Consider the following 8561-nt stretch of genomic DNA (forward strand, 5'->3'; position numbering starts at 1 on the left):
GGAGTCATTAATCCTTGCTTGGGGGCTTGTGCCTCTTGTCTGTGTATCCCAGTCATCCCCACCACCAACACCCCACCACTGGTACCCTTTGTTGTGAGCTACTGTCTTCCAGAAAATATACTAAAAAAATGCTTTTTATACAATATCTCATTTAATCCACGCACAAACTCAGTGAGACTGACACTATTGTCCCTGCTTAATGATTTAGATCATTGAAGCTAGGAGGGATTAGAAAACATCTTGGAGGTTTCCTTGGCAGTAAGTTACAAGGAGTCAAACCATCTCTCTGGCTTCAGAGCCCTTGCTTTTAACCACCACATTTCACAACCCCTTGAGTTGTATTCTATTGTGCCATTCTCCGACAACACCTTGTCATATGAGTGTGTCTTCTTTCAGTTGACAAACCATTTGTTGCCTATATGTGTGCGTTTTGAGTGCAACTGAATACATGTTGAATTTTTTGGTAAGTCTCCTAAAGGTCTATAGACATGAAAGACAGCAGATACAAGAGAGGCAGAACTTACCCAAGATCACCACTGACACAGCCATTGACAGCATAGGCTTTAACTGCCAGCTTTGAAACCTAGGTCTGGCACTTGCTAGCTGGGTGGTCTTGGGAAAGTTATGTAACTGTTCATGCTTCAGTTTCCTCATCTGTAAAATGTGAATGTATTTCCTACCTCAAAAGGTTATTGTAAGAATTTAATGAGTCAATGTGTGTGAAGTACTCAGAATCGTGTCTGGCATATACTAAATACAATATTTGTTAATACCGTTATCTTATACAATTTTCTTTTTGAAATGGCCAGCACAGAGCTGATTTCCCTATCTTGTTGGCCTGATCTCATGTCTCCTCCCCAGTCCTTTTAGTGAGGGGCAGGTGTAAATCTCTGGGTCATTTCTAATTTTTTTTTTCTCACAATAGCCTACCACTTTCTAGCTTTCCTGTTTCTAGGTGTTCTTTAGGTATCACAGGCTTTTTAATACACTTTTGAAAGTACAATCAAATGATACTTTCTCCACATTTTTTCCTCTAAAACCCTCACATTTGATCCTCATTCTCTGGTATCTCATCTGAAAATTAAAAATGAACAAACAAATAAATATGAAGAACATCACCACAACCAAAATAACAACAAAATGCTACTAGATGATTTCATGTCCTGGTACTAAAAGTATTTTTTAATTCAATCTATCCCTCATTTCCATGTGTTACTCAGACCTCTTATGTGCAAAACCAGTATTCTTTTTACTTCTTCTACCTTGTCTTGGCTGCTAGAATGCTCAGAGTCATATTTTGTATCCATTTTAATAACTGGCAAGAACATAGGGTCTGTATAATCTGAATTTTCCCTGATCTTGAATTTCCATATAAGTTTTAGATTCTCTTATTTTAATCAATTTGTATTTTTTCATTTTATTATGAGTATTTAGATAAGCCTCTTCACATTCTCAAGGGAATAAAATAGAATATAATAATATAATAAAGACTATATTCATCTTTGAAACTGCAGTGACTAGCACTGCTTTATATACACAGTTTTAGGTTAAAGCATGTGAACATTCCAAAATATCCAACTATTTTTGACCTATATAAATAGTAGTTTGTGATGATTCAACCTAATTTTTGTCTTAATAAGTGTCTGTCTTACTGAAAATCAGCATAATTCTGATGTATTCGTAATGCAGGGTAAATGAATATATTTTCTTTACTTTTTAAAAAATAAAAATGACATTTCTTGATTGCTTGCCTTCCCCCTTTTCTGCTTGTCAATAGTAACTGTTTATTCAACAAATATTACCCTGTCTGCCTCGGCTCTAATGGGACATGTAGCTGATGCCTGGAACCACTGTTACTTCCAACTACATTCATATTTAATTTATTACACAACTCCCCATTACTGCTTTTATTGATGAACTGTATAGTGTACAATGATTATATGTTAAATATTTCACAGTGTGTTTTTTTAACTTTATAGCTACCAAAAAAATCCATCTCTCTGCAAAGGCATTTGAGAGGAAAAAAATGCAAGATAAAGAACTTTGCGGATTAAGGATCTGCCCTGCTTACTCTCTTCATCCCCTGCTTCACATAAACAGAGTGGCCTTATTTTTCAAATAGACTTTCACTTAGGAAACAGATAAGAGGGATTCAGTTCATTTCCACGAATATTGGGAATCCACATCATCAGTCAGGCTGATGATAAAGTGTTAAAAAATAATCGTGTTTCCTTACTACCAGTGAGGAGCAGGCCGTAGGTTTATGCAAGAGAAAGACACAAACATTTTTCAATGCGATGTCATATGTGCTCAGTTTCTGCTTTTTAACTGAAGTTTGTGTTTTCTTTTGATAAATACATGCTGTGACTAAACACAAAATTAATGACAATTTTATTAAAACGTATTTTTCCAACTAGATCTGCCCGAGTCTCTGACGGGGTCCCTGAGTGGCAAGCCCCTTCTTCCTGGCCTATACCTTTTAACAATCACTGTAAGTGAGATAAGCACAGAGTCCCTTTCAGAAGCTAGAAAAATATATGAATGTCACATTAAAAATAACAAAGAAAGAGTTAACTTTAGAGTGACTGGACTGCAACTCTTCGCATCCACTTATTCTATCTCAAATTAGAGATAGAATTTGAGATGTTGTGGTCACCAAAAACATGTGGTGTTTGTTTTCACAAATTTATGGACAGAGTCACGGCCTTTGAGGCTTGAATGAAATCTTAGAGCCCACCTTGTATTAAACTTTGAGTTTACAGATAAAAGAAACTGAGGTTCAAAGAGCTATAAACTCTTACCCAAGGTTAGGATCCAGGACTCTAAAAATCTAGTGCTCTTTTCATAGTCTCAGATAATTCCTTCCTACCACTGAGGAGCAGCCCATGGGTCTCAGATATCCCTTGAAAGCCTCCATAATTCCCCAGTTGTGACTTCACTGTCTGTATCCTACTCTAGTTTTATTTAATACATAAATATCTTAATTATAATTTTAGACCTTTTTCTCTGTTTCAATCTCAGTTTGGTGCCCATTAGTTTGCATAGTGATGTAAGAAAACATGTCTTGGGTGCTTTTGTCTTTGTGTGTCTCTCTCTCCTTCTCCCGCTTGTCACCATCTCCCCTGCTTCCATACTCCCCCAAATGGGAAGAAGTTGATGGCATATGACAATGAAAGAGAAATGTCGCATGCTTCCTTCAAGCAAAGGGCATAACAGACTCAATGTAGCTGTAGAGCTGAAGCAATGTAACAGTAGGACTCATATTTGTAAGCATCTTTGGCTTTCACTGAACCAGTCTGGGTGGAGTTGACCTGGATATAGAAGGCCTCCTTGTACAGGTGTGCTTTAATCAGTGAACTTTCAGAACATTCTTGCACATGCTCCAAAAACAGCTCTAGAGGACAATATCTTGAGTCTGTTTTCAGAATAAAACCATGAGTTATGATAAGATCAATGTTAGAGATGAGGAAGAAGAGGAAGCCAAAGAAGAAGAGGATTCTTTCTCATGCACGTCCACATCTACGATGCTTCATAATTCACTGCAGCTTTTTATGGCGATTATCTTACCCAGTTTTTGCAACCAACTTGTAAAGCATGTAATTTCATGCCAATAGCATGATTGAGATTGTTTGGCCAGAGTGGCCAGGAATCTCCTTGACAGTGACAAAGATGTAGAGTGAACACTTATTCTGTCACTCAGTAAATATTTATTGGCCACTATGATGAAAACCCACAAGAAACAGCAGCAAACACTAGGGATAAGGTTTAACACTTAACTGATCTCAATTCAAGTTTAGAGTAGCTCCCTAGCGTTGCTGAACTAATGACAATTAGAAATGTAAATGCATTTTAGAAGTTGTGGCCAACATGAAGATTATCAAAGGGAATACCAATTTAAAGCTAGGGAAGTTTCACGGCACTTTAAATCTTTAGCTCAATCATGTATCATTAAATATAGTTGGTGATTCTGGTAAATATAATATTGCTATATCTAAAAAAAAGATGTATATTGTTACAGAAAAAAAGCATAACTCAGTAGAAAGACTCTTCAATGCAGATAACCACAATTCAGGAAAGTAAAATTATCAGGATCAAAGAGCAAAACCCAGGCGCCCCCATCCATGTGGAAGCAGCTTAACATAGTCTTTGTATATGGAGTGATTAAAAATAGCATCTGAAGGGCTAATCTTTCAAACTCAAACTTATAATTATGCAAACATCTCCCCAGGACACTAGTTCACTTAAAAAACAAAGATATTTTAAATATATCCTTTGACTTCTTTTGAAATAGCTTAAGGTGACTTAGCAGTTAAGGCAAGTAGGAGAAATAACGTACAAGGTTATTTGAAAATACATTTGAGGAAAAGCAGATAGAATTGGCACTTTCAGACACTTAAGTTGACAAGATTATAGTACAACGACAATTAGTTTATTTTCTAGCAGCTAAGCTATAAATATTTGAAATTACACGATAATAGAAAACATACAAATTCATCAACAGAGAAAATTCTTTCTGGACCTTAACCCAACCAGAAATTTAGCATGTATACCTATATGTAAAGGAAATACAAAGATTATTCAGTGCACATTATCTACAACCAGAATTTTACAAAAGATATAGAAATATTCTTCTCTTGGGTGACTCACATACTAACCCTCCATAAAGGCAGAGGGTATGACATTAAATCATAACTCAGGCAGGCAATTTTGTGCAAAGCTGATATAATGGTGTCCAAGCACTCGATTTTTTGATGCCCCAACTTAATGCTTGAATAAAACTTGGAAACTTGAGATGAATGGCTAGTTAGCATGTCTATTAGACTGCCTTTCTCAAAAGGAAGGTCTTTAAAGCAAGCTTTGGAAAAGGACTGTATCTCTTAAACTCTTCTGGAGCTATTTAGCAAGTGTTTGTTTTGCCACTATCCCATAACATTCATATAAGGGGATGTTACCTCCGCTCTTTTGCTCACACATTCCAAGTATGGTTTAAAAATGAAAAGCCAGAGGATGGTAACAATTAATATTCATATCATCATTTACTGTTTTAAAGGTATGTTTTTGGTCCCAAGATAGACAAGCTAGTGACTATGATACCTGTTTAGTGTGATGAGAAAGACTGTTTATCCTAAAGCCTGCAATTCATTCATACCTTTGCAATTCACCTTCATTCATTCACAACCTGTGCAATGTGGCTTTGTAGCCTCTCCCATCAAGAAATGTAATTCCTTCTACTGCATGAAACTGTGTTGGCCTTGGGATTTGCTCTGGACAAATGTTTTATAGTTGAAATGACTGTGTTGGTTTTAAGCCTAGACCTCAAGAGGTGTTTTCCACTTCAGCTGGTGTCTTGGAACCCTGCTGCTACCCTGGGAATACAAAGTGGGGCTGACCTTCTGGATCAAGATGGGCACTAGTCCTAGGCATCCCCATTGCTACAGCCAATAGCCAGCCAACCTGCAGGAGCAGAGCTGCCTGTATGACCAGTCGCTCACCGCAGGTCTGTGAGGGAGCCTGGCCAATCCCAGAACTGCTCAGCTGAACCCAGATCAATTTGCTGACCAACAGAATGGTGAGCTAAACTAATGGTTATTGTTTTAAGTCATTAGCTTTGGGTAGTTTATTTCACAACAATTGCTAACTGCTATATACACTATGAAGAAATTACTAATACCTGAAATAACATCTTATATTTGTATAGAACTTCATTGCTGAAAGGTATTTGGCATATATTATCTGAGTTGCCTCCTATCCTGAATCTCGTATTAAATAAAGACACTTATCCACAGCTCCCTTACAGCGTTGTTGTAAGGCTTAATGGTAGCATCAGGGCTGCAACACAGTAGGTGCTCAAAGAATATTCCATCCCTATTCTGTTTCATGGTTTCTCAACTTTTTTCATTACTATACCTCCTGAGGAGAAATTTTAGACATTTTTTTCCTAATTGCCCCCCTTTCTATAAAATTTTAATATCACAGATATACTGAATATCTGTTTCTATGCATTATGCAAGTCCATGCTCTGTATATAAAAAGTAAGATTTTTTTTTCTTTTTATAAGAACCAATCTTCACCCCCTTGGGGAAGCAGATTGTCTCATTGTCATTGAGAATGTACGCTCTGTTGGTATCACAATGTGCAATTTTTTTTTTGACCCTGAATCATGAACTGATTTGTAGTAGGTCATGTCGCTTAAAGACTGCAGGCCCCAAAGATTAACCCAGGGCATTTGACACCAAGCCGAGCACTCTAGGTAGTCTATCGGAGTGCTTGGGTTCAAATGCGCATTTAATCTAAGAGGAGATAAATTGAATCATCTATCTTTACAACTCTGGGGTGAAAACCAACTAATTAAACTGCTTGTAGCTGTTATAGTGAAAGAGGGAAAAGCTCTGTACATGCTTAATAATCACATTGACAGAATTGGAAGATGCTATTTGCTTCTCTGTGTATAGAGACTGTTCTTCAGATGAAGAGAATTCATTCTCTGGAGCCATCCATCCAGACTCTCACTAAATTCACTCACACTACATTTCTTTAAGCATTTATAAGACAGAAAAGAAAATAGCAGTGAGACAGATGAAAACATTTCCTTGATACAGGCATAAAACTCGAAGGACTAAAAGCACGGAGGGGAGCCACAGACAGGGAAAGACTGGAGAAGATTAAGTGTGTATGTGTCACTAATCACCATATTCAACCTTTAGAAATGCTCTTTGTGAGGAAAGGCATTTGCAGAAAGAGCGCTCATAAAGAAATGTGAAACCGACCTGAGTCACAAAGTTCACAGGACGAAATGCAATAGTTATTAAGCTCTGAGTGGCTTGCAGCCAAATGCAGAGCTGTCCACGTCCAGTCCATTTAACCTGACCTTGGTTAAAGAAGCAATTTTGCCTATGCATACGAGGAAGGGGCCTCGCCAGGAACTAAAATGTAAAAGCATCCAGAATCATCTCAACATCATCGTGTTTTTGTTTTAAGGACCTCAGCGTCTGACTAATTATTAAGCAATAACCAACACGTGCCTAAACTGGTTTCCTCCCAGAGCTCCTGGTTCTCTTTTTGAAGAGCCTCTCCCTTATTACACAGGTAAAAGCAATTAAATAAGAAGTGCTTTTTCTACCCCCAGTGATTTCCCACAGTAAGAAGGAAAGATGTTGTAAATATTTACCAAGGAGAAATAGAGACAAAGTAGGTTACGGCTTCAAAAATCTTATAAAGCACTAGTATTTTATAGATAGGGAAACTGAGGCTTCAAGGCAGAAAGTGATTTCTCGCAAATCCACGGATAGAACTAAAAGCAGAGCATATTCATCTAATGCACTTTGTACCACACCAGATCATACCTCCTATAAAACAGTGTGCTGCCCTCTCAAGTATGGATTTAATTCTTCTACAGTTACTTTAGTGAAACAAACAAAAGCTCTTCTGGAATTACCTGTTGCCGTTTTTCATGGAGGTTGATTTTCAAGAAGATCCCTCTTGCTGGAGAGAGAATTTCAGCCCTTCCCAGTTCTGCCGTGAGCCCTTACTCAAGCTCAGAGATAATTCAGGGGAAGAAGCACCTGTCTGTTCTCTCTTCTCATTGGGCCAGAAGAGCAGGTCAGCCCACTTGACCACCCTTTCCTTTGCACCCTTTTAGAGGAAAACTCCTCTTCAAATAGCGCTTCTGTTATCAACTGCTCTTTCTAAATTATCTTTCTTTCATATTATTTCTCATGATTGCCTAGTGCACATGCTGCTGGTCTCACTGGCCATTTCTTTGTGTGAGATTCATCGATTCTGGAAGAACCCACTATTTCTCTCCTTTTTCTCTCCCTTTCATTATCCTGCTTCATTTTTGCTGTCCTTGATATCCTTTCCTGTTTTTGGCTCTTTTAGAAATTCAGCCTGGCAATTTCACAGGGTTGACTTTCTTGCAGCGTACAGGGAGCTTCCTTGCTTAGTGGAACCTACAACTCCTTCTACACACCTGACCCTGCCTCACCTTATGAGCATGGACCTCTTATGGTGGATCCAAGGAGTTCACGCACTCATGTACTTTCCTGCCTCTGGGGCTTTCTCATGCCTGGATTTTCCTCTTGATTTACTTCTGAACTCACTAGCATAGATTGAGCCTGAACTATTTAGATCAAACATTACCTTCATGGTTTATTATGGCATAGCTGTGTCATGACCCCATCCCTGCTCACTGAGCTTCTTCAGAAGACCTGCTTCTAGTTTTGGCACTGTCATTCACTTGCAAAACATTTGGAAAATCTTTTCACTTATTGGCCTTAAGTGTTCCCACTTTTAAATTAAAGAGAAGTGCTTCAATCTTTAGTCATTCATTTATTCATTCATCCATTCGTTGACTCAGCAAACATATATTGAGCCCCAGCTGCCGGGAAGCTTAATGATATTAGTTTGAGTGATCTCCAGGGTGCCTTCACAGAGAGCTCATATGAGGTTGCCTCCTTACCTTTTCCTACATAAGCCAGAGTGACTCATTCAAGACAGGCAGCACATCATCCCAGATCAGCCTGTGAAGGGTTGGAGCACCCTCATCTACAGGAATAAGCCAG

Source organism: Symphalangus syndactylus, chromosome 3 (assembly GCF_028878055.3).
Source record: "Symphalangus syndactylus isolate Jambi chromosome 3, NHGRI_mSymSyn1-v2.1_pri, whole genome shotgun sequence".
Lineage (NCBI taxonomy): Eukaryota > Metazoa > Chordata > Mammalia > Primates > Hylobatidae > Symphalangus > Symphalangus syndactylus.